The sequence below is a fragment of the Pleurodeles waltl genome, chromosome 1_1 (assembly GCF_031143425.1).
Source record: "Pleurodeles waltl isolate 20211129_DDA chromosome 1_1, aPleWal1.hap1.20221129, whole genome shotgun sequence".
In the NCBI taxonomy this organism is placed as follows: Eukaryota; Metazoa; Chordata; class Amphibia; order Caudata; family Salamandridae; genus Pleurodeles; species Pleurodeles waltl.
The window spans coordinates 16377591-16405159 of record NC_090436.1 but is presented as its reverse complement, the minus strand read 5'-3'; positions in this window follow the sequence as shown (position 1 = coordinate 16405159).

Below are 27569 nucleotides of genomic sequence, written 5' to 3'. Positions count from 1 at the left end.
GGCATTATCTTGCACATTTTTTTACACCATTTACTTCATTATTTAGCAATTTTCACACTTGGTAATACTGTCCGGGCAGAGATTTCACCTCATTAGTGTGAGTATAACAATCAAATACAGGCAAAAACATCCAACGTGACCAGTTAACCTTTGCAAAGGGCCTGCACTGCGCGTAAACCCAGGTCTGCACTTGTTCTGCAACTTTTTATTCGTTTGATCTACAAACAAATTTCTTTTTGTTAAAATCTACAGATTATGCAGCAGACGATAATTCTGTGGCAATTGCAGCATGTCCATAATTATGTGGAAAAAGCAGCAGAATTGCATAGTTCCAGTGGTCCTTCTTATTGCTGTATTTGTATTTTATACCGGTACTAAAAAAATAAACCTTTGCCCAGGCAGTGCTAACATTTTTAAAAATGACAAACTTATGTAGTAATATTATCTTAAAATGTGACAGATTCCTCCACATAATTTGCATTTTCTTGCCACATAATTTAGTCAACCCTGCTGCATAATTTGGTCCTTCCTGCCACATAATTCCCGTGACCCTGAATATAACACAACATAAAATTACACCTACAAATAACTTCAGAAAATGAAAATGCACTTGAACACCTGGAATTATTTTGTTTGCTACTATAATTTGCTGCAAGTAATAATCCTCTGTAATACCAGTCAATCGTATTACTTATATTGTGCCTAAAACAAAAAAATGCCACCAAAGGTTTGTGACTGTACTTATGATTTTTGAAATTTCAGTAATGTGTACTGGGTCCTATTTGGTTTTATTGGGAGTCAGGAGTTTAGCTTAGCCTTTTGGCTTGCAGGCCTGTGCCCCTGTCACCTAGTGACTTTTACCCTGCTTAGCTTGCTCTGTTTTAGCCTATTTATTTAATTATTACTTTCAAAATGGCTGCTATGTTTATAGTTAGTGAAATGTTTTGATTTGACATTATCAGTGCCACTCTGTGAAGGCGTCACTATCAGTGTCAAAGGTAAGTGAGATGCGTAGGTATTCACATCATGTCCCTTTCTTACTTACATGTGACAGGAACATGATGTAATTTATGAGGGAATTGTTTATATAATTGCCGCCCCAAGCATGGCTCCTTATCTATTGTTTAGGAACATACCTGCATCAGGGGTCCTACAAGATCTGTATAAATACATCTCATGCAGACACGATTGTCAGAGGGATTCCTACCAGACGCTATCGACGCCCTCTATGCTGCACGTCGCCTTCATGCAGACCCACCCTTCGTGTCCCCACGGAGTCTGATCTAGAGACCTCATTCCAAGGTAATGAGGGTTGGGGGGCTCTTCTCATGGACATGGTACTGGCAGATTAGGTTTATCACACCTAGCTCTCGTTAGGGTAGAGATTAGGTTCGCCATGCTATGGTTTTACGGATATTTTACATCTCATGTTTATTGCAAGATGGTGGAGGTCTTTGTATTGACGACTCTCATCTTTATCATTCTGTTTCTTGCATTGTTCATTATCGTAATCATTGCAGTTCATGCAATTTACAGTAGATTGCAGTCTTGTTAATAAAAACCCATTGAAAACTTTACTGCATCTCTTTCATTGCCTGTGTGTAACTGAGACTTATTGCTCCTGTGAGAAAAGGGTAATCTCCGTTTAACCACAACCTCCCGGGGATGTCGCGCTCCAGAGGCCACGCCTAAAGGCTGACAGAATTCACCTTTCACTGTTTGGATTTTTGGTGAGGTACTGCTTGTGAGTCAGGAGGGCTGGGACTACAGCTACAACTTGTTTTAGGATTGGCATAGTCACCTACAAACACAGGTACTGTCATCCCTAAATCAGCAGTCTTGCCTAGGGCACGAGTCCAACTACGACATGGCACCAGCAACAATGGTGTTTAGGCATTAATTTACGGATTCCCTGAGTGTCTCTGTCTCACACACAACACGTACCCTAAGTACCATTATACGGGGACGTCAGTGGTCTTAGGGATAATCCTGGAAGCACCTAACTAGGCTGTAAATTCTTCAAGCTCGAACTCTTAAAATGACTTTTCTCCCCATTTCTCTCCTCTGTACCCATTTCACAAATTGGCTAACGCCATAGACATTCCTGAGAATGTTAGACATGCATTAACACTACACCTAATAGGGCATGGCTTAACAGATGTGGGCGGGGATGTCACATTCATTGTAGAAGCCAATGAAGCTTACCAAACACAACATTCTATTCCTGGGTCACCTTTTCTGAGGAAGACTCTACAACATGCACATTCCACACATACAAAGATGCAAACGTACCACAATGGTACCAAGCATACCAGTATCTTGAAATGCTGATTACTTATCAAGAACATCAGAACTGGTTTAATGGCGCCCTACTACACATAATAGAACCCAAGAGATTTGGTCCCTTAGGTAATGACGGACCAACGTGGCCAATGTTTGCCACATATACACCACACCCCGGTGTACAAAACATACGGGCAGCTTAACAGCGTAATCTTTACAATGAGCTTGTAACATTATATATAGATGACTTGTTCAGTTCGTAATGCGAACTTTGAACACAACACCAGCGCGTCCAGCACCACCAGCACAACCAGCACCTGCTGAATACCGATTGAGCGTTACTGGGATTAACCCACAAACAGTACATTCTATCATGGGCTAGGTGCCCACGGAACAAGAGAAAATCCCGTTCTTGATAGCCCAGAAAACAAATCAGCTGGGGGCTGTGTTACCCCATATCGGACTACAGGAGGAACATAGAATTCTCAGGATGTGCTCGCCCTTTGGGATGGTTCCCTCGGCGGATGACTGCAACACACGGGGTAGAGTCTTCGCTGCAATATATACTACAACACATGGTACCCCGACACTTGCCAATTTACCGGAAGTGTTAAAACAAATTCAGAGCAAACTCGGGACTGCACCAGCCATGGACTTGTGGATGAAATTGATGCGTAACTGCGGTGCAGTCTCCTCAATAATACTCAGTTACATTAAAGGGGAAGCAGTAGCGTTGGCTATACGCCAGCGGCTCCGGGAGGTTCGACACCCGGAACAGGAGAAACAGCTACCGAAAATTATTTTCAATACCTATACTAGTATTTTTAGTAGAAATGGAACGGTTACGCCAGGGCACAAAAATGATTCGCAAAGACACAAGGCCAGAAGGGGTGGGAAACAATGGAAACAAAGACACTGGCAATCTGGGGGTCAGAACCAGATCCAAGAAGGACTAACACCCACTACACCTGGTTCTAATTTCACTGAGGGCGATTTGACCATCATTAATTTATCTGATCGAATCCTGAGCACTACTGATTGCAAGCTTTTGAGCAAGGGTCTTGGTTTTTGCCCTACCCAGACCAATGACCCAGTTGAAGTATTTGTCGATTTGTTTAAATGTACACGTCTTCTCAAACTCAGAAACTACTTCTCATCTGTACCTGTCACCGACAGAGGTATACTTCGATCAGAGACAGATGACACAGCAATCTCCAGTCTTGACACTGTTTCCTCGATACAGTCGGTCTCTGATCTACATGATGTACAATTACTTTTGTCCTTAGATGATGATAGTAGGGCAATAGAAGACATTCGGATTGATCTTGGGATCTCTGAAAAACCTGAAAGAACAACGAGTTTCAAACCTCGATCCAAATTCACACCAGTCAATACTCATAGTAATATTGAGTTATTCACGAAAAGATTCTCTGTTGATTTACACCACACATTAAATACTCGCATTCGCAACTGGCGCCAGATGGACAATTTGTCAACTATAGAGAGGGAAGCTCTTCGGAATCTTAAGAACGACCGATCCATTGTTATACGTGAGGCCGACAAGGGAGGCAATGTGGTGGTCCTGAACCACAGGGACTACATGGAAGAAATTAATAGACAACTAGCCGATATCACTTGCTATAAACATCTCACACACAATCCTATTGGCGGTTTAACAGATTTTATCAACAACAAGTTATGGGGATGGCACAAAATAGGGCTACTTTCTGACGATGAATTTAAATACGTAAGTGTCTCTAACCCCAAATTTCCGTGCATCTATATACTTCCCAAAGTAAATAAGGGTGGCACTTTTCCTCCTGGAAGATCTATAATTTATGGGATTGATTCTCCCACAGAAAAAATAGCTGAATATGTTGATTTTTATTTGCAAAAATTTGTCATTAACTTGCCTTCATATATACAGGATAGCAAAGATATCCTCAATAAATTTGATGACTTTACCTGGTCTGAGGACCTTCTTTTTGCAACCATGGATGTACACAGCCTATACACGTGCATACGTAAATCTTTTGGGATCCTAGCATTCACTATGTTTCTTAATACTAGGTCTGCTGACAGTTATGCACACAACCAGATGCTCCTCCAAATGATTGATATTATTCTGTCCAGAAACTATTTTTTGCATAACAATGAATGGTATCACCAGACACAAGGGACGGCGATGGGTTCTAAATTTTCCCCATCATATGCCTGCTTATTTATGGGCTGGTGGGAAAAAATACATGCTTGGGGTAAGTTAGCGTCGCCCTGGACCAACTTCATCGTTTTCTGGGGGCGTTATATTGATGATTTCATTATCATTTGGAATGGGACCATTGATCAGCTTAATGAATATCATGCCTTCCTCAATAAGAATCCTTACAATGTACAACTTACCTTACAGTATCATAAGAATACTATTGACTTTTTGGATATTACTTTTTTTATACACAATAACAGTATACAGAGTGCACTTTTCAGAAAATCCACTGCATGTAACAGTCTCCTCCATGCCACTAGTGGCCAACCGCCTTCGGTCATTCACAACTTCCCCTATGTAGAAACTGCAGTACCAATGATATTTTTTGGTCACAAATTCAACATACACGACATCGTTTTATCAATAGGGGCCATGACGCACTTGGTCTAACACAAGCAGTACGTCGCATTGGTAAGACTCCCAGGAAGAACACATTGATGATGAGGACGAAGGGGTCCAGGCAGACAGGAAAGAATGTTTTATCTTTTGTGACTCGGTACACGACACACAGCCAGGGCATCTTTAAAATTCTTAAACGTCACTGGCCCCTACTAACTGACGTTCCGGGCTTGAAAGGAATAATATCTAATAAACCTAGGATCACCTATAGAAGAGGGCTTACTCTTAGAGATCACTTGTGTCCTAGCTACATTGCTTCTACCTGTTCTGACACTTGGCTTCCAGTAAAACCTACGGGTTTTTACATTTGTCATGGTTGTAATGTTTGTATATATGGTTGTGATAAAACTAAGGTTTTCTGTTATCACAATGTGAGGAGCTTTACTATTCACCATTTCATTAATTGTAACACTAAATTTGTTGTTTACATCTTGGGTTGCGCATGCAATAAGATTTACGTGGGCAGCACTACACTCCCCTTAAAACTCAGAATACAGGAACATCTGCGAGCCATAAAAAATCAGGACTTCACATATCCACTTGCTATACACATGACTCTTGTTCATCCTGATGATCCAAGAATTTGGTTTCATGGCATCGAATTTGTTCCTGCCCATCCGAGAGGGGGCAACAGAGAAATGACTCTGCGCCAAAAAGAGGCGGCCTGCATCTGTCGTCTACAAGCGGTAGACAGAGGTCACAATATGGACCACGAACTACATTATTTTTTATAACCTATGTATCATGGTTGTTTTTGCAATTCACTTCTTTTATGGTCAAACAATTTTAACTTCTCTTTGTATTTGTTATGAATTGACCATTACTTATTTTGTTACAGCCCATTGTTATCTGTCCTTTTTGTGCATTGTCATCACTGTGGACACTCAGATTGATACATGGTTTCAAATGCTTGAATCTATTTCTAGTATGTTCTACTTGAATGTTTATATAGTGTTCTTTTACTGTATCATACTTGTCCATTTTTGGGCTACATGAATACATCACCTGTTTTGGGTCTCGTCTCTCCTTCTAGTCACTCTTTTTTCTCTTTCTCACTATTATCACTTTTTGCGCTTTTACTTTTTTTCACAGTCACCCATTGTTCCTAGTACTCACATCTTACTAATTATTTACATTAATTTACCTTTGGCTTAGTATAGCCGTTCCTTGACATATTCATCGCATACTCCTTCAATGTCCCGGTTACATTAATATCGTGTTTACAGAATTTTTTTATATATACACCCCTTTTTTTTTCTTTTTCGTTGCATATTTTTCGTTTTAACTATACAGTTTTTGTTTTTGCGTTTTTTCTTTGCACTAATTCATTCCAGTTTTGTACGACCGTCCCGGTTCCTGTTTTTTCGCGCTTTATTTTCACACCCAACATGGCGGTGTTTGTAGTCCGTCGTTTATTTTTATGATAGGGGGACTGGCACGTCCACTTGCGGATCCCGGGCACATAACCTGTGCCTTTCGGGACCGGCTTTTGATCCGCGGTTTGTCTTCGGTACAATGGCCAGTTATCTTCTGATTTTCCGGCCTTTCGGACCGCATACTGATAGCACCTCCTTCTGGAGCCACTTCAATTTCTTGGTCCTCGGGCGTTATGTGCCCATTATCTTTATTTCTCCTGCATACCTTGTAGGTTTATTTCTATTTTTTATTTTTGATGTCTAGGAATATTCTGCCCTTCCTGCGCCATTCATTGGGTTGGCCATAATCTCTTTCTACGTTTTTCGGATTGTTTTTTTCGGCGAAGTCACTCTTTTGATACATTAATTAGCAGTAAGCCTCTCTTTACATATTTTTTCTCACTTTTTCTTTTTGGGACCATGAGATTTTATTGATCCAATATTTCATTATCCTGTTACCCATATAAATTTTCATATCTATTTTTGAACTTATTTTTCAGGCGACTGACACACCAACATTTTTCGTATTGTTACTAACTGGATATTTTTTACGGTATGTTGCTTATTTTCTCTCTACTGTGGTCACTGATATTTCTTTTCACATGCACCACCACATGCTATATACTTTCTATCGATATCACCTTTCCCTTGCTACATTACGGGTTATGCATTGCACAGTATGTAAATGCATGACCGAGATCATGTTATACAGGGGTTTGCCCACACTAAAGACTTTTAAATTGTTTTTCTCGAATGATTTTCCTATATACTTATCTTTATCTTTATCTTTATCTTTATTTTCGGTCGTGGCATCTGTACACCTGTACATCTATCTGCTCTTCTCTGCACTAGGGTACAGAATACATATGTTTTCTCTGGTTATGTTACAGCCCTGAAGAAGCCCTATGTTGGGCGAAACACGTTGGCCGTTCATCGTGAACCTATCTTCTGTTTATGATCTCACTACAAGGACATAAGTTCTTTGTGTTTTTCTGTTCATATATCATTTGTGGTCGAAAATACACTACCGTTTTGGGTGGTGCAAAATCAACTCTATGGACTGTTAATGAAATATTAAATTGCAAACTTCGATTCTTCAAACTGTGACACTGGTTTTGGCCGCTTATATACTGTCTGCTATATAGTTTGCAGTGCACCACTTCTTGGAGCATTATACTAGTATAGGACGAGATAGTTTGGGAGTCAAGCTGAAAAAGCTTGAAATTCAAAGTACCACCCCTAAGGAAGGTACCAAATAAGCACAGAAGGGTTCTAAAAAGCACTGGGATAAACAAAAGCAAAATAAATAAGTCAGAGAGCAGACTCTCCACAATCAGAGAACTGCGAAAGAAGATATAAATTCAGAAATAGAGAAAATATAAAAACTCCTGACAGATATACTGATTCACGTCCCTCTCGTTCCTTTCAGGACGCACCGGATGGATGTAGCGAGAGAGGGGGCCGTCCAGATCGACGTCCTGAATACGTGAAACAGAAGAAAGACTCACTGCAGCCTTCAGACAAAAATGAAGACAAGTCCCCATAACAAAAGCCACAGTTTAAAAAGAAAAAGGTGGCAGCAATGTCAGTTAAAAATACCAGTACACTTGAGAACACTGCTGAATAACATGACGTGGGCAGTGACTCTGTTAGACAGTGCAGCAGAGGTCACGAGAGTCTGAAAGATCATCTGGGTGCTACAGCAACTAGCGATTTCATTGCAGTCGAGACTGCAGACCGGCGAGTTCTCCCATCCGACAGGGTTTATGATTTAAATATCCAAATTGAGGGAGACATAGAGCGCACTATTGGTGTGATATTGTGAGATGAACTAAATTGTGATATCCCATTGGCCGAAAGAGACTGGACTCCTGAACACGTCAGTAAGCTCCCACATGGGGAAGATGTCATTTTGCCTTCTTTCTCAGATCTTGTTCCGGAAGCAGTAAGGAAGCCAATGCTGTTGACTGGGATTTGGCGCAAGCACCCGCGCTAGACCGTAACCACGTAGGGTGGGATAGAGATCCCCCCCTACCATGTAATACCTGTTAGGTCTACAACCCAGCCTCAGTTCCAATATCTTGTTAAACACGAAACCAAAACTCTGGTGGGGGAGATTCTCACTGAGCTCGAATACCAGAGTTTAAGTGAGCTCCCCGTCTCTGCAATGAATAACCTGCTATTCCCCGTTGCAAAACCAGACCATTCATATAGAATTGTCTTAGATTACAGACACTTAAACAGTCATGCTCGCACATATACAAAATACAAAATTTACATAGTACAGCACTAATTATCAACATAGGGCATAAAAAATACAAAACAACGTTGAATATCTCCAACTTTTTTTTCTGCCAGAACTTAGCACATGAAAGTCGTGAACTAAGTGCATTCTCATTTGGCTCACAGGAATGCTTCTGTCATGTGCCCCAGGGCTACAAGAACAGCCCAGGGTTGTTCTCAGCCCTTGTAACATCAATATTGCATGATATTGATCCTGAGGCATTGTCCTATGTGGATGCTATCTATCTCAAAGATGACCACTTCAACATTCATCTTGCCACGGCCGATCAGATCGTTCTAGGATTTGCAGCCCTTAGCTACAAATTCAATTTCAAGAAAACTAAAATAGCCTTTCTGAGTGTATTGTTCCTGGGATATGAGCTATCAAATGAGGGCAGGAGCCTGGCCCCGCACTTTTCAGAAAAATGTGCTCAACTCCACACACCAAACACTATTAAGAAACTGCTGTCTTTACTTGGTTTCTTTAGCTTTGTCAGAACTTGCATTCCAGATTATGCACAACGCATCAAGCCACTCTATGACTTAATTTGCCTAGATTTTGCAAGCAGACACTGGACAATTGACCACACGTTCATCCTCAAAGGATTGCAACAGGACATGCTAGAAGCAAAACACTTACAAAACCATGAGAACAAAACTAATTTGGTCATCAGAATAATTGCTGGTGCTATTGGGTTCACCTATGTCACGTTTAATGAGAGCAACACGGTGCCCATAGCATAAAAATCACATTTATACTCTAATGCAGGACAACCCTTTGCACCCACAGAATCTTTTTTAACTGCTGTACAGATGGCTGTTGTGAAGGAGAGGGCGCTTGCCCAAAGGAAACACTTTATTGTTCTTACTTCTGTATTGGCTTCAGAGGCCATCACCAAAGCAAGCGTTCCTAATGTTAAGCATTACATCCACACTGGATTCAGTGGGCAACTTCCCTGACTGCCACTGATGTTGACTACATCTTTGACCCAAAACTTCAAACACAGGAATTTCTCCAATATGACCAGGAGTACCCAGCTCCTCTAGACATTTTGACACTTGACAGAGATCATGCTGTCATTTACACTGATGGTTCAGCACAACCAGCTGTAGGCACAAAACATCAATAATGAGCCGCTTGTGCAGCTGTGAGCGGAGTGATGAAGGATGTGTATTCCACCCTCAGAATACCTACACCCAGGCCCTGGGGGACTGCACAGCACTGTTGGCTGAATCCAAAGCCCTCATCCTGGCATTGGTACAACCGAATCCAAGACACCTTACATTGATGGTGTGCGATTCGTATTACTGTGTCCAGTCTTACAATGAGTATCTCAATCACTGACAGTGGAATGGGTTCAGAGCCTCAAGGGGGAATACCAGAAACCACAGACCTCTGTGGGGGAGAGTGGCTGATCTCAAGGATAAGCTACCTGATGCTCATGTAGTACATACATTGGGCCACCAATGTGTAGGAGTACACATTATCGGCAACACTTTGGCTGAGGAAGCGGCCAAATCATGAGTAGCTGGGGCTTCTGTGGCTGCAGGGACTCGTCCTAAGACAAGATCGGATAATTAAATTTTGACTGTCTTGAAAGCTTCACCTGGAGGCAAGTTTCTCCCAAAAGCATACCCTATAAAATATTCTTACCACATCAGTGCACAGAATGTTGCCTACGCAACACTTCCTGGGGTTGGAGATCAAGTGATCCCCAACCAAGACCAGAGATTAGATCTCATCAAAGCAGCGCATGAGGGTGTCGCTTCTGCTCATGCTGGCATTTCGGCTACAGTAACACTCTTACAGAAACGCTTCTGGTGGCTGGGTCTATACAAACAGACCAAACAATATGTTCTTTGTTGTGACATTCGCAAGCAGATTAAGGGCTCAAACATCAAATGCCCACCGCAGACAACCCTCTTAGTCCAATAGGCCACTACAGTGTGTGTACCTGGGCCATTGTGGTCCTCTACAACCTGATGGCGCATACAAATACATCTTAGTCGCTGTAGATAATTGATCTAGATTCCTGTGGGTGTGGCCGCAGCGGTCGGCTGATGCTCGATCTGTTATAAAAGACTTGCTGATCTTTATCAGTACATATGGGGGTTGCAGCATTCCATTCGGACCTGGGCCCTGCCTTTGCCTCTAAACCTATTAAAACCTATTGAAAACCTTACTGCATCTCTTTCATTGCCTGTGTGTGTCTGAGACTTATTGCTCATGTGAGAAAAGGGTCATCTCCGTTTAACCACGACGCCCCTGAGATGTCGCACTCTTGAGTCCATGTGTAAAAGCTGCCAGAAATCACCTTTTACTGTTTGGATTTTTGGTGAGGTACTGCTTGTGAGCCGGGAGGTTTGGGACAACAATTGCAACTTGTTGTAGGATTGGCCTAGTCACCTACAAACAAAAGTGCTGTCATCCCTAAACCAGCAGTCTCGCCTAAGAGCCGGAGTCCAACTACGACAACTGATATAATTTTTTCCAAAAAGCCAAGAATTCTCCCATTCTACTGATGTCCTCTAGGAGCATATTAACTTGACTCTGGATGGAAAAAGCTTTCTGCAGCAGTTTTACTGACACATTGTGCGGCACCAGGAGAATATTGGAGGCCATTGATAGCGCATGATATGGAATGTCTCACATAGATTTTTTTGCCACATATCTTTTGGCTTCAGCATCTACAGCTTTATGGGTGAGCATTAGAAATTTAAACTTATTGCCTGATTTAGCCCCTCATTATGAGTTTGGCCTTCCCACCACGGGACCTTCAGACTCACGGTGAGGACGCCACTGCCATTTCAATACGCGTTCCCATTGGTCAGTCCAGCAAGAACGTGCTACAATACAGCACTCGGCTCCCTTAAGTGCAATATCGCAGCACAGAGGGGGCCATCCTGCACCCTCGGAATTTTAACTTTCTGCGAAGCAGACAGTGCGCATTCTGACAGTGCTGGGTAAGGGGGGGCCCTGTACTGCCCATGCCATGGGCAGTGCACTGGACCCCCTGTGGCCACCTCACTTGTTCTCAGCCAGCCTTTTCATGGTGGGGAAACAGCCATGAAAAGGCTGGCAGAGAACAAGGTTATAATCAGCCAGGTGGTGCTGAGTTCAGCGCTGCTCAACCAAGATCGTCAACTCGTCGGGAACCATGTTCCCGGTGGGGATGATAGTCCCCTGGCGGATCCTCCTGACCGTCAACGCAAGTTTGGCGGTCCTTGGACCGCCACACTTATAATGAGGCCCATAGAGTTTGGTGAACTGGTTACTCCATCAAAAACGTGACGGGTATCCCTTCCGCTGTATTATGATTTTCATAGGATATAATAGCATCATTATACGGCGGACGGGATTTCCGTCACATTTGTGATGGAGTAACCTCATCCACCAAATTCTAAATCAGGCTCTTAATCTGTGAAACTACTATAAACAAATGGGACTTTCTCAGCTACAGTGAAAACTGTGCATGTATGAGTCATTTCTGTAGCGCAAACCTGGCCAAAAAGGCAGTGGAGCCCTGTACAGGGTCAAAGGCAGGCATAAAGTCAGTGGGTGGAGAGAGGCGTCTGGTTTGTGCTGTTCGTGGATTGTGACATATTGTTCTTTAAAGAGGTGCGTTTCCAGCTCTCCTAAACTGGGGCAATGTTGGGGCAGTCCTGATGTATTTAGGGATGTTTTTCCAGATCCTGATTAACAATTCCTGCAGCCTTGTATTTTGTTTTTTTTACACCTCTTAGGGGCTCATTATGAGGCAGGCGGTCATGAGACCCCCACCCTCGGGGTGACGGTCGGACCGCCTCACTCCAAGCAGTCCGAATGTCACATTACGACCCTTGCGTTTGGACGCCAGGGGACCGCCGTCCTTGCCAGGAACATGGTTCCAGACGGACTGACGGTGGTCTGAATTGTGGTCAGCCACGGCAGCTGTGCACTCAGTGCTGCCAAGCTGATTACAACTCAACTTTCCACCAGCCTTTTCATGGCAGGGAACCTGCTATGACATGACTAGCAGAAGGACAGTTCTGGGGGTCACAGGGGAGCCCCTGAAATGCCAATGGCATGGGCATTGCAGGAGCCCCCTGCCCAGCTCCCTTGGAATGAGGTGGAGTTTCCGCAGAGGAAGAGGATGAAGAGGTCTTGTCCGAGTTGAGCTTGAGGCAGCTCTCCCTCATCCAGGTGGTGACGGCTTTCATCCTAGTGTGAAAGTTCCTCTTAGCTTTGTCCGAGTCTTCAATGAGGGATATGATTAGTTGTGTGTCATCGGTGTATGACATGATGTTCATTCCATGGCCTCTGACGATGGCTGCCAGCGGGGCCATGTATATGAGCATTGGGCTCAGGGAGGATCCCTGAGGGACTCCACAGCTTACTTCTGTTGGTTTGGATGTGAAGGGTCGGAGCCTGACTCTGTGTTCTTCCACCGAGGAAGGAGTGGATCCATTGCAAGGCTTTTCCGTGGATTCCTGCGTCGTGGAGTCTGGTGCATAAGGTGCTGTGGGAGACCGTGTCGAAGGCTGCTGAGAGGTCGAGGAGTCTGAGTGCTGCGGTGTGTCCGCAATCGAGGAGTGTGCGGATGTCATCAGTGGCTGCAAGAAGAGCTGTCTCTGTGCTTTGGTTGCTGCAGAATCCAGACTGAGAGGTATCCAGAGAGTTGTTGTCCTTGAGGAATTGTCGCAGCTGTGACCTGATGGCTTTTTCCAGGACTTTGGCTGGGTATGGTAGCAGCGAGATGGGTCAGAAATTCTTGAGCTCCTATGGGTCTGCTGTGGGTTTCTTCAGGACAGGGTGGACTTCGGCGTATTTCCAATCTTCAGGGAAGGTGGCTGTTTTGATGGAGCACTTCAGCGTCTGGCAGAGTTTGGGGTGATGGATGCACTGGCTCTGTTGTAGATGTGGTGAGGACAGGAGTCTGTTGGAGCTCCGGAGTGAATGTTGTTCATGATGATTTTGGTCTCTTCTGTGGTGAGAGTGACCTGCTGTGGACGGTTGGGTAGATTCTGGGGAGTTGGGTCAGTTGTAGTTTCCGAAGCTGGGTGGGTTCTGTGGGAGAAAACTGTCATAGATGTCCTTAATCATGCAGTGGAAGAAAGTGGCCAGTTTGGCACAGAGGTCTTGCGACGAGAGAATGTTGGTGGCTTCGGAGGGAGGATTGGTGAATTTGTTGATTAGCTTGAAGAGTTCTCTTGTGTTCTGCGAGGAGGTGTTGATGCATTCATGCAGTGTGGCTTTTTTTGCGTTCTTGATGCGTTGGTGACCGGTGGCAATGGTGGTTCTGAAGGAGGCGAGGACTTTGTTGGTTTTGCTGTTTCTCCATTTCTTCTCTAGGCGTCTGCAGGTGTGTTTGGATTCTTGGAGTTCGTGGTGAACCATCTGGCCTTTTTTGGGATGCGCTTGACTGAGGTTGATCAGAGGGGGGCTAAGGAGTTGGCGCATTCGGTGATCCAGGAGTTGAGGTTGCATGCTGAGGGCATTGGCGTCGTCGGTGTGGGGGAGGGATTTGGCGAGGGTCGTGTTGAGTTGCTCGTCAGTGATACCATTCCATTTCCTGTGGGTGGCCCTGGGGATGCAGAGGCGGCTGTTGGGTGCAGTGATGGTCCGTCCAGTCCAGGGTGGAGATATTCTTGATGGTGATCCAGTGGCTTGAGGTAAATGTGGGGTCTAGTGTGTGCCCTGCGGCGTGCGTGGGGGAGGTGATCAGTTGCCTGGGGCCGAGGGTGGCGCGATTGTCAAGTAGGGAAGTGGTTTTTCGGTCATTGCGGTCCTCGAGGTGGAAATTCAAGTCTCCCAGGAGGAGGTAGTCAGTGGACGCCATGGCGCGGGGGCTGGCGATGTCTACAATGGGGTTGATGAAGGCTGGGTGGGGGCCAGGCGGTCTGTAGATTAAGGTGCAGTGGAGGGAGGAGTTGTGAGTGGCATGGAGCAGGAAGTGTAGGTGTTCCATTGTGGTGCAGTGTTCCTCCGTGTTGACCATGGTGCGGAGAGAGGACTTGTGTATGATGGCCAGTCCTCCACCCAGACGGGAGGGTCGATCCTTCCTTAGGAAGTGATAGCCGTCCGGGATTACGATTGTGATGTCTGGTCCGGAGGCAGGGTTAGTCCAAGTCTCTGTTAGGAAGGCGTAGTTTGGACGGGTGCCGGTGCAGGGAGAAACACAGAGCATCCCTGCATTTTAAAAGTGACGTGGCGCTGCCAAATTTGGTGCAGTGGCCGAGCTACGCCACTTCAAGTAAATATGCCCCATAATGTTAGTAAGATCAAAAGCTCTTGGCTAATGCCAGACCCAATGACAGAGCACCACCAGGTGGTGGGGCACTTAGGATCCGAGGCCTCCATGACCTGGGCCTGTGTGCCATTCTAGCATTTGCCTGCTGCATTTCTTCCGCCCTCTCTCCTCATGTGACGAGGGGGCGGAAGGAATTCAGGAGTCTGGCACGAGGCGAGTCATTTCCTCCCACCGCCGCACCCACCCACGAAAGAGTATTTAGGTGCCCCCAGCTCGGGCCTCTGCTTTTTTCGTGAATCAGGCGGAGTCGGCAGGCGGAGGTTATTGTCGTCTCCCATCCTCCCATCCCTAGGATCTGAAGTAGCGGGATCTGAGATACTAAATTCCCCCCTAAGTAACTGAGGAGTCCCCAAAGCAGGGTCCCCTGGACAACACCCAGGGTAGGGTCTGCAATCCTGAACCAACCGGCGGATGTACACACCAGCTTGGGGGCTAGGGTGCCCAGATCGCTGGGATGGGCACGGGGTTCCTGCTCCTTGTCATCCTGTCACAGCCCCAAAGTAGCTTGGTGTTTAGGGGGGCGGAACCCTGACCATGAGCACAAGGGATGGTCAGGTGTTGGGGAACACCCCCTACAGATACAGGTGAGGCGGTTTCACCTGTGTGGTCCAGTAGAGTTCAGGAAGGCGGGAAGTTCCTGGTGTTGGTGGTAACAATACACATATTGCTTAGTATGATTTAGTGCCTGACTGAAATGTTCTCTGCCCGATTCATGTTTTTGTTATGAATTTCAAAAATGTTATATTGACTTATTACATTTGAACCTGGCCAGTGTTTTTTGGAGTTCTATGTTTAATTCAGTAATAAAAACTCTAAATCCCAGTCTGTCCTTGTCGGTTGGTGTTGGGACCAGGGCCAACCGGGGGCATCGAGGTCCTAAAAGAATAGGGGACAAATATGGCCTTGTGAAACCCTGTACTCTCGGAGTCTCTGCACCGTCTGGACCTTCTGTTCCTCAAGCTTTCCCTCCATATGAAAAGGATCCATGCCACCTTGGCTGTGTTTCTGACCATCTTACTAGTTTCTAAACCCTCTCTAGTGGCAGGGCACTTCCCAGCCTAAGCCTGAGTAAGGCAGGGCCACCCTCGTCTAAGACCTGAAAGATGGGGTTCTGAGTGTCCAACAAGGCGGTTTTGGTGCCTCCATCAGGATGGAAGCCAGACTGATCCCTCTCTGGATGTCACTGCTTTCGCCATCGCTGGAAGCTGAGTTTCCGCAGCTGTAGCTACCACTTTCAGTAACTGGGGAACATTTCTAATAGGTATACCTTTTGGCTTTGAATCTTTTGGGCGTGGCCTTTTTCAGTAACTTTGTAATGGCGCAAAGGTGTGCACGTGGCGCTACGCAGCCTGTTTGTGCTCTGCACTGCTTTCTCCCCCAGGGACAGTGCACAGTAGTTTTGTTTAAACAAAATAAAGCTAGATTTACAAGGCCCTAGCGCCTCCTTGTGCCATATTACTGTCTTTTTTATGCTAATGTGGCTCAGCAAGGCAAAAATTCCTGTGCCATATTTACAAAGTGGCGCAATGCATGCATTGCATCACTTTGCAACCCTTTGCCTGCCCCTGGCATAATGTACGCAAGGGGGCGATCTGGCATTAGAAGGCCCGCAAAAATGGCACAGTGAAATCTGCGAGATTTCATTGCACACTTTTGGCATCATTTTTAGCACCTGCTCAGAACAGACGTTAAAATTACGCACCCATTGAAATCAATGGCCTCCATGCACTTTGCTGCACTAGTGTCCACATTTTTTACACTAGTGCGGAAAAGCGCCACAATAGTGTCAAAGCTTTTGAGACTATAAATACGGCGCACCCATGGTATTGCTAAGTGGCGGTGGGGGCGCAAAAAATCTGGGGCATCACTACTGATGCGCCAGATTCTTGTAAATCTGGGTCCTAGTGTCAGGGCCCTAGAAAGCTTTCAGGATGCCACAGAGACTGGCACAACCCAGTGCCAGCATTAGCCTTACCTACTGCCCACACCACTCAACCAAGTGGGACATTGTGGGCTATTACAGGTCAGCTTGTGCTACAATGATGGATAGGCCTGGCTGTTTGCTTATTTTTGTTTTAATAATGTAGAATTGTTACGTGCTCTGCTTGTTTGCTGTGTTCAAAAATAGAAAGGCAACCCCACCGTGTGGAGAACTGTCATGAACAGGTGCAGTCTTTACAAATAATCTTTCGGTGCCTTGCATTCTCAAACACCGGCACAAATTAAGCACTGGTAATGCAATTCAGCACCGTTATGTGTGCTATAGTTTAGTACATTAGCTAAGCAGTACTTGCCCCCTCCCGCCAAAGCTCACCCCACATTTTTTTAATAGTAAAATAAATGGCATAAAAAGTGGAGACTTCTTTGAGCCTTGATGGCCTCGCCTGAGCGCCTCGAAGCCCGTTCTCCGCAGCCCTATGAAAGCGGGAGCGCTGCCCAGGATCACACCTGCGTCAGCTGATCCCAGAATGCAATCAGTGTCTGTGAGAGCTTCCTTCCCCCGGAGACCCGGACCATTAGCAGGCCGCACCCCGCATTTTCATGGAAAAAAAGCTTTTAGTGTGAATTTTATCACTTCTCTACCCTTTTTACGGGAAACAGGATAATTTCTGCTTCTCCATTTGGAAGTAATCTCATTTATTTGTTCTTTCCCCGCCTTTAGAGGGTAGAATGTCGCTCCTCTGCCCTCCTGGGGCTGCCCCTAGGGATGTTACAAACGAACGATGCTGCTTTCCACGGAATCAGGTGTTTTTTAAGTTAATTCTGCAGTTTCCTGCTTCTATTGCCGGTCTCGCGCGGTGCCCACTGCTCGCTTCTTTATATCACACTTGACTCTGTCCATTGGCCCATTTCAAGGCACTCACACAAAATCGCCACATAAATCAGCAGAGCTAGAAATGTCCCAGGTGCCCAGGATCACACAATGAGGCTAGTTGGGGAAGCCATGTCTCCTTGTTTGTTCAGCGGACGCAGCCCACTCCAAACCAGTGGTTTTCAACATTTCGACTTCCGTGGACCCCCACTTTATCATTACTGGAACCCGAGGACCCCCACTGAATCATTACTGCAACCCGTGGACCCCCACTGAATCATTATTGCAATCCGGGGACCCCCACTGAATCATTATTGGAACCCGGGAACCCCACTTTATCATTTCTGGAATCTGGGGATCTCTATGAGTCATTACTGGAACCCGGGGACCCCCACTGAATCATTATTGCAACCCGGGGACCCCCACTGAATCATTATTGGAACCCGGGAACCCCACTTTATCATTTCTGGAATCTGGGGATCTCTATGAGTCATTACTGGAACCCGGGGACCCCCACTGAATCATTATTGCAACCCGGGGAACCCCACTGAATCATTATTGGAACCCGGGAACCCCACTTTATCATTGCTGGAATCTGGGGATCTCTATGAGTCATTACTGGAACCCGGGGACCCCCACTGAATCAATATTGGAACCAGGGAACCCCACTGAATCATTATTGGAACCCGGGAACCCCACTTTATAATTTCTGGAATCTGGGGATCTCTATGAGTCATTACTGGAACCCGGGGACCCCCACTGAATCATTATTGCAATCCGGGGACCCCCACTGAATCATTATTGGAACCCGGGAACCCCACTTTATCATTTCTGGAATCTGGGGATCTCTATGAGTCATTACTGGAACCCGGGGACCCCCACTGAATCATTATTGCAACCCGGGGACCCCCACTGAATCATTATTGCAACCCGGGGACCCCCACTGAATCATTATTGGAACCCGGGAACCCCACTTTATCATTGCTGGAATCTGGGGATCTCTATGAGTCATTACTGGAACCCGGGGACCCCCACGGAATCATTATTGCAACCCGGGGACTCCCACTGAATCATTATTGCAACCCGGGGAACCCCACTGAATCATTATTGGAACCTGGGAACTTTTATCATTGCTGGAATCTGGGGATCTCTATGAGTCATTACTGGAACCCGGGGACCCCCACGGAATCATTATTGCAACCCGGGGACCCCCACTGAATCATTATTGCAACCCGGGGACCCCCACTGAATCATTATTGGAACCTGGGAACCCCACTTTATCATTGCTGGAATCTGGGGATCTCTATGAGTCATTACTGGAACCCGGGGACCCCCACTGAATCAATATTGGAATCCGGGAACCCCACTTTATCAATATTGGAACCAGGGAACCCCCACTGAATCAATATTGGAACCAGGGAACCCCACTGAATGAATCAATATTGGAACCAGGGAACCCCACTGAATCAATATTGGAACCAGGGAACCCCCACCGAATCAATATTAGAATCCGGGGACCCCCAATGAGTCAATACTGGAAGCTGAGGACCCGGGACTAAACATTGTCGATGATTTTAACCACAAAACAATTAACATAAAACACAGAAACACCCATTCTATCAAACATATACACAAATCATAAGACATTTTATTTAATTTGCAAAGAAATATACATTAAAAAACGAATAATTGTAATATGAAGGGTGGAGCTTTTCTAAAGTCAATTGAAGCCACCCATCGTCCATGCTACACTCTGGCTGATGCACCTGCAGTGCTCCCAGCAATCAACCTGAGAACACCAACTACATTTTTAGCCTCCAATTTCTAATTCCTTGACATTTACAGTGCATTTCAAGATTTTCAATTGTACATTTAACCACTTTATTTGTATACACTTTATTATTCTATTTCTATTATTTGATTTTCTAAGCAGTCATGGACCCCCTGAGAAGCTTCGCGGACCCCCAGGCGTCCCTGGATCACAAGTTGGAAACAACTGTTCTAAACAACATCTCCCATCCCGCCTTCCTTCTTTGCAGACTTACTTACGCACTGTCATGTTTATTAGCAGCCATGCAGTGCACTATTGCTAGCAGTGCACTATAGCAAGACATGCACTATTGCTACCCCATGCAGTGCACTACTGCTAGATGTGCACTATCACTAAACATGCACTATTGCTTCCTGTGCAGTGCACTATTGCCAGCCATGTAGTGCACTGACATGCTCTATTACCAGCCTTGCAGTGCACTGTTGCTACTTGTGCAATGCACTATTGCTAGCGGTGCTCTATAGTTAAACATGCACTATTGCCAACCATGCAGTGCACTATTGCTAGTGATCCAGTGTTGCTAGAAATGCATTACTGCTACCTGTGCAGTGCACTATTTCTAGCAGTGGACTATAGCAAGACATGCACTATTGCTACCCATGCCGTGCACTGTCGCTACCACTGCGTGCACTATTGCTAGTGGTGCTCTATCGTTGGACATGCACTATTGCCACCTGTGCAGTGTAATGTTACTAGCTGTGCACTGTAACTAGACATGTATTGTTACTAGCTGTGTAGTGCACTGCTGCTACCCGTGAAGTGCACTATTGCTAGCTGTGCTCTATCGCTAGACATGTGCCATTGCTACCCGTGGAGTGCACTATTGCTAGTGGTGCTGTATCCATAGACATACAGCATTGCTACCCATGCAGTGCACTGCTGGTAATAACGCATTGTTGCTAGGCATGCACTATTGCTAGCCGTGCACTATTGCTACCTGTACAATATTTGCACTGTTGCTGCCCGTGCAGTGCACAATTGCTAGCAGTGCACCATCTCAAGACATGAACTATTGCTACCCATGCAGTGCAATGTTGCTAGCTGTGCACTGTCACTAGACATGCATTATTACTAGCCCTGCAGTGCACTGCTGCTACCCGTGCAGTTCACTATTGCTAGCGGAGCTCTGTCGCTAGACATGTACTATTGCTACCTATGCAGTGCACTATTGCTAGCGGTGCTCTATTACTAGAAATGCACTATTGCTACCCATGCAGTGCACTACTGGTAGTGATGCATTATAGCTAGACATGCACTATTGCTAGCCATGCAATATTGCTACCTGTACAATATTAGCTAGATCTGCAATATTGCTACTCATGCAGTGCACTGTTTCTACCCATGAAGTGCACTATTTCTAGCAGTGCACCATTGCTAGACAGACACTACTGCTACCCATGAAGTGCGCTGTTGCTACCTGTGCAGTGCACTTTTGCTAGTCCTGCAGTATCGCTAGACATGCACTATTGCTACCAATGCCGTGCACTACTGGTCGCGATGCACTATCACTAGACATGCAGTGTTGCTACTAGTGCAGTGCACTATTCCTAGACGTGCACTATCGCTAAACATGCACTACTGCTTCCTGTGCAGTGCATCATTGCCAGCCATGCACTATCACTTGACATGCACTATTGCTAGCGGTGCTCTATTGCTGAACATGCACTATTGCTAATCATGCAGTGCACAATTGCTAGTGATGCAGTATTGCCATAAATGTATTACTGCTACCTGTGCAGTGCACTATTGCTAGCTGTGCAGTGCACTATTACTAGCCATGCACTATTGCTAGATATGCACTAATACTAGCCATTCAGTGCACTGTTGGTACCCATGTAGTGCACTATTGCTAGTGGTGCAGTATCGCTAGACATGCACTATTGCTACCAGTGCGGTACACTACTGGAGGCGTTGCACTATCACTACAGATGCACTATTGCTACCTGTGCAGTGCACTATCACTAGACATGCACTCTTGCTACTTGTGCAGTGCACTATTGCTAGCCATGTACTATCACTAGAGATGCACTATTACTAGCCATGCAGTGCCCTGTTGTTACCCGTGCAGTGCACTATTGCGAGCTGTGCTCTATCACTAGCCATGCACTATTGCTACCTGTGCGGTGCTCTACTGGTAGCGATGCACTATCACTAGGCATGCACTATTGCTACCCTTGCAGTGCACTACTGGCAGCGGTGCACTATCTCTGGACATGCACTATTGCTACCTGTGCAGTGCACTATTGCTAGATGTGCACTGTCACTAGACTTGCACTATTGCTACCTGTGCAGTGCACTATTGCTAGCGGTGCTCTATCACTAGCCATGCACTATTGTTACACATGCAGTGCAATATTGCTAGTGTTGCAGTGTTGTTAGACATGCACTATTGCTAACCATGCTGTGCACTATTGCTAGTGATGCAATGTTGCTAGACATGCACTATTGCGAGCTGTGCAGTTCACTATTGTTAGTGATGCAATGTTGCTAGACATGCACTATTGCGAGCTGTGCAGTTCACTATTGTTAGTGATGCATTGTTTGCTAGACAGGCACTATTGCTAGACGTAAAGTGCACTATTGCTAGTGATGCAATGCTGCTAGCCATGCACTTTTGCGAGCTATGCAGTGCACTATTGTAGGAAAGTACAATCTTGCCTGGCATGTTACCCCCATTTTTACTGTATGTATGTTTGTTTTTGCCTGTGTGACTGGGATCCTGCTATTCAGGACCCCAGTGCTCATAAAGTATGCCCTGTATGTGTTCCCTGTGTGGTGCCTAACTGTATCACTGAGGCTCTGCTAACCAGAACCTCAGTGTATATGCTCTCTCTGATTTTAAAATTGCCACTGCAGGCTAGTGACTAATTTTACCAATTCTGATTGGCACAATGGAACACCCTTATAATTCCTTAGTATATGTTACCTAGGTACCCAGGGTATTGGGGTTCCAGGAGATCCCTATGGGCTGAAGCATTTATTTTTAGCACCCATAGGGAGCTCAGACAATTCTTACACAGTACTGTGTGAGAAAGTAGCCTCTTTCTAGACTTGTTACTCCCACTTTTGGCCTGTTTGTGAATATATGTCAGGGTGTTTTCACTGTATCACTGAGATCCTGCTAGCCAGAGCCCAGTGCTCAAAGTGAAGACCCTATGTTGTCAGTATGTTTTTTATGTGTCACTGGGATCCTGCTAGCCAGGACCCCAATGCTCATAAGGTTGTGGCCTGTTTGTGTTCCCTGTCTGATGCCTAACTGTCTCACTGAGGCTCTGCTAACCAAAACCTCAGTGGTTATGCTCTCTCTGCTTTCTAAATTTGTCACTAACAGGCTAGTGACTAAATTTACCAATTCACATTGGCATACTGGTACACCCATATAATTCCCTAGTATATGGTACTGTGGTACCCAGGGTATTGGGGTTTCAGGAGATCCCTGTGGGCTGCAGCATTTCTTTTGCCACCCACAGGGAGCTCTGACAATTCTTACACAGGCCTGCCACTGCAGCCTGCGTGAAATAACGTCCATGTTATTTCACAGCCATTTACCACTGCACTTAAGTAACTTATAAGTCACCTATATGTCAAACCTTCAGCTGGTGAAGGTTGGGTGCAAAGTTACTTAGTGTGTGTGCACCCTGGCACTAGCCAAGGTGCCCCCACATTGTTCAGGGCAAATTCCCCAGACTTTGTGAGTGCGGGGACACCATTACACGTGTGCACTATACAATGGTCACTACCTATGTATAGCGTCACAATGGTAACTCCGAACATGGCCATGTAACATGTCTAAGATCATGGAATTGTCACCCCAATGCCATTCTGGCATTGGGGGGACAATTCCATGATCCCCCGGGTCTCTAGCATAGTACCCAGGTACTGCCAAACTGCCTTTCCGGGGTCTCCACTGTAGCTGCTGCTGCTGCCAACCCCTCAGACAGGTTTCTGCCCTCCTGGGGTCCGGGCAGCCTTGGGCCAGGAAGGCAGAACAAAGGATTTCCTCTGAGAGGGGGTGTAACACCCTCTCCCTTTGGAAATAGGTGTGAGGGCTGGGGAGGAGTAGCCTCCCCCAGCCTCTGGAAATGCTTTGATGGGCACAGATGGTGCCCATCTCTGCATAAGCCAGTCTACACCGGTTTAGGGGTCCCCCAGCCCTGCTCTGGTGCGAAACTGGACAAAGGAAAGGGGAGTGACCACTCCCCTGACCTGCACCTCCCAGGGGAGGTGCCCAGAGCTCCTCCAGTGTGTCCCAGACCTCTGCCATCTTGGAAACAGAGGTGTTTGTGGCACACTGGACTGCTCTGAGTGGCCAGTGCCAGCAGGTGACGTCAGAGGCTCCTTCTGATAGGCTCTTACCTCTCTTGGTAGCCAATCCTCCTTCCTTGGTAGCCAAACCTCCTTTTCTGGCTATTTAGGGCCTCTGCTTTGGGGAATTCTTCAGATAACGAATGCAAGAGCTCACCAGAGTTCCTCTGCATCTCCCTCTTCACCTTCTGCCAAAGGATCGACCGCTGACTGCTCAGGACGCCTGCAAAACCGCAACAAAGTAGCAAGACGACTACTAGCAACCTTGTATCGCTTCATCCTGCCGGCTTTCTCGACTGTTTCCAGGTGGTGCATGTTTTGTGGGTAGCCTGCCTCCTCTCTGCACCAGGAGCTCTGAAGAAATCTCCCGTGGGTCGACGGAATCTTCCCCCTGCAACCTCAGGCACCAAAAGACTGCATCACTGGTCCTCTGGGTCCCTTCTCAGCACGACGAGCGTGGTCCCTGGAACTCAGCAACTCTGTCCAAGTGACTTCCACAGTCCAGTGACTCTTCAGTCCAAGTTTGGTGGAGGTAAGTCCTTGCCTCCCCACGCAAGACTGCATTGCTGGGTACCACGTGATTTGCAGCTGCTCCGGGTCCTGTGCACTCTTCCAGGATTTCCTTCGTGCACAGCCAAGCCTGGGTCCCGACACTCTATCCTGCAGTGTACAACCTTCTGAGTTGTCCTCCGGCGTCGTGGGACTCCCTTTTGTGACTTTGCGTGGACTCCGGTTCACTTTCCTTCCAAGTGCCTCTTCCAATTTCTTTTGCGTGTGCTGCCTGCTTCTGTGAGGGCTCCCTGAGTTGCTGGGCGCCCCCTCTGTCTCCTCCTCCAAGTGGCGACATCCTGGTCCCTCCTGGGCCACAGCAGCACCCAAAACCTCTACCGCAACCCTTGCAGCTAGCAAGGCTTGTGTGGGGTCTTTCTGCGTGGGAACACATCTGCAAGCTTCATCGTGACGTGGGACATCAATCCTCCAAAGGAGAAGTTCCTAGTCCTCTTCTTTCTTGCAGAACTCCAAGCTTCTTCCAACAGGTGGCAGCTTCCTTGCACCCTCAGCTGGCATTTCCTGGGCTCCTGCCCACTCTCGACACTGTTGCAACTATTGTACTTGGTCCCTTTGTCTTACAGGTACTCAGGTCCGGAAATCCACTGTTGTTGCATTGCTGGTGTTTGTTCTTCCCGCAGAATCCGCCTAGCACGACTTCTGTGCTCCCTGGTGGTAGTAGGTGCACTTTACACCTACCTTTCAGGGTCTTGGTGTAGGCTATTTTTATAACTCTCACTGTTTTCTTACAGTCCCACCACCCTCTACAAGCTCACATAGGTTTGGGGTCCATTCAGGGTTCGCTTTCCACTTTTGGTGTATAAGGTTTGTGTTGCCCCTATACCTATGTGCTCCTATTGCAACCAATTGTAATTCTACACTACGCTGCCTGCTCCAGGACGCCTTCAAAACCGCAACAAAGTAGCAAGAAGACTACCAGCAACATTGTAGCGCCTAATCCTGCCAGCTTTCTCGATTGTTTCCTGGTGGTGCATGCTCTGAGGGCTGTCTGCCTTCGCCTTGCACTGGAAGCCAAGAAGAAATCTCCTGGGGTTCAACGGAATCTTCCCCCTGCCAACGAAGCACCAAACTTCTGCATCACTGGTCCTCTGGGTCCCCTCTCATCCTGACGAGCGAGGTCCCTGGAACACAGGAGCTGGGTCCAAGTGTCCTCGACAGTCCAGTGGCCCTTCTGTCCAAATTTTTTGGAGGTAGGTCCTTGCCTCCCCACGCCAGACAGTAATCCTGCGTACTGCATGAACTGCAGCTGCTAGGGCTTCTGTGCACGTTTGCAAGACTTCCTTTGTGCACAGCCTAGCCCAGGTCGCCAGCACTCTGTCCTGCATTGCACAACTCGCTGAGTTGGACTCCGACTTCGTGGGACTCCCTTTTGTTGTGCTGAGTTGACTGTTGTGCTCAGATCTTCTGAACGCCTGTTCAGGTGCTTCTGCGGGTGCTGCCTGCTTCTGCGTGGGCTCTCCGTGTTGCTGAGCGCCCCTTCTGTTACCTCCTCCAAGGGGCGACCTCCTGGTCTTTCCTGGGTCCTGGCAGCACCCAAAACCTTCAACCGCGACTCTTGCAGCTAGCAAGGCTTGTTTGCAGTCTTTCTGTGTATAAACAACTCTGCGTCCTCCAGCATGCCGTGGGACATCTTCTGACCAAAGCAGAAGTTCCTGGCACCTTCCGTTGTTGCAGAATCTTTGGCTTCTTCCCCCCGGAGGCAACCCTTTTGCACCTTCATCCGGGGTTTAGTGGGCTCCTGCCCCCCCTGGACACTTGCGTGTCTCTTGGACTTGGTCCCCTTCCTTTACAGGTCCTCAGGTCCAGGAATCCGTCTTCAGTGCTTTGCAGTCAGTTGTTGTCCTTGCAGAATCCCCTATCTCGACTTTGCTGTCTTTCTGGGGTAGTAGGGTAACTTTACTCCTGCTTTTCAGAGTCTTGGGGTGGGGTCTCTTGGACACCCTTAGTGTTTTCGTACACTCCCAGCTACCCTCTACACACTACACTAGGCCTGGGGTCCATTCGTGGTTTGCATTCCACCTTTGGAGTATATGGTTTGTGTTGCCCTTAGGCCTATTGTCTCCTATAGCATTCTATTGTGTTCTACAGTGTTTGCACTACTTTTCTAACTGTTTACTTACCTGATTTTGGTTTGTGTGTATATTTTGTGTATATTACTTACCTCCTAAGGGAGTATATCCTCTGAGATACTTTTGGAATATTGTCACTAAAATAAAGCACCTTTATTTTTGGTAACTGAGTATTGTGTTTTCTTATGATATATTGCTAAGTGATATAAGTGATATAGTAGGAGCTTTGCATGTCTCCTAGTTCAGCCTAAGCTGTTCTGCTATAGCTACCTCTATCAGCCTAAGCTGCTAGAACACCTGTAATCTACTAATAAGAGATAACTGGACCTGGCACAAGGTGTAAGCACCCCAAGGTACCCACTATAAGCCAGGCCAACCTCCTACAACTATTGCTTCCCGTGCAGTGCACTATTGCTAGAGGTGCCATATCATTAGAGATGCACTATTGCTACCAGTGCAGTGCATTATTGCTAGTGATGCAATCATGCTAGACATGCACTATTGCTACCTGTGCAGTGCACTATTGCTAGTGGTGCAATGTTGCTTTTCATGCATTATTGCTTGCCATGCAGTGCACTTTTCCCAGTGATGCAATGTTGGTAGAAACGCACTACTACTAGCTGTGCAGTGTACTATTGCTAGCTGTGCACTATTTGCTAGATGTGCACTATTGCTAGCCTTCCACTATCTAAAGACATGCACTATTGTGATCCTTGAAGTGCACTATTGCTAGTGGTGCCCTATCACTAGACATGCACTGTTGCTACCCATGCAGTGCACTATTGCTAGTGGTGCCCTATCACTAGACATGCACTATTGCTACCTGTGCAGTGCCCTATCACTAGACATGCACTATTGCTACCTGTGCAGTGTGTTATTGCCAGTGATGCAATGTTGTTAGACACGCACTACTACTAGCTGTACAGTGCACTATTACTGGCTGTGCGCTATTTGCTAGATGTGCACTATTGCTAGCTGTCCACTAATGATAGACATGTACTATTGTGACCCTTGAAGTGCACTATTGCTATCTGTGCACTATCGCTAGA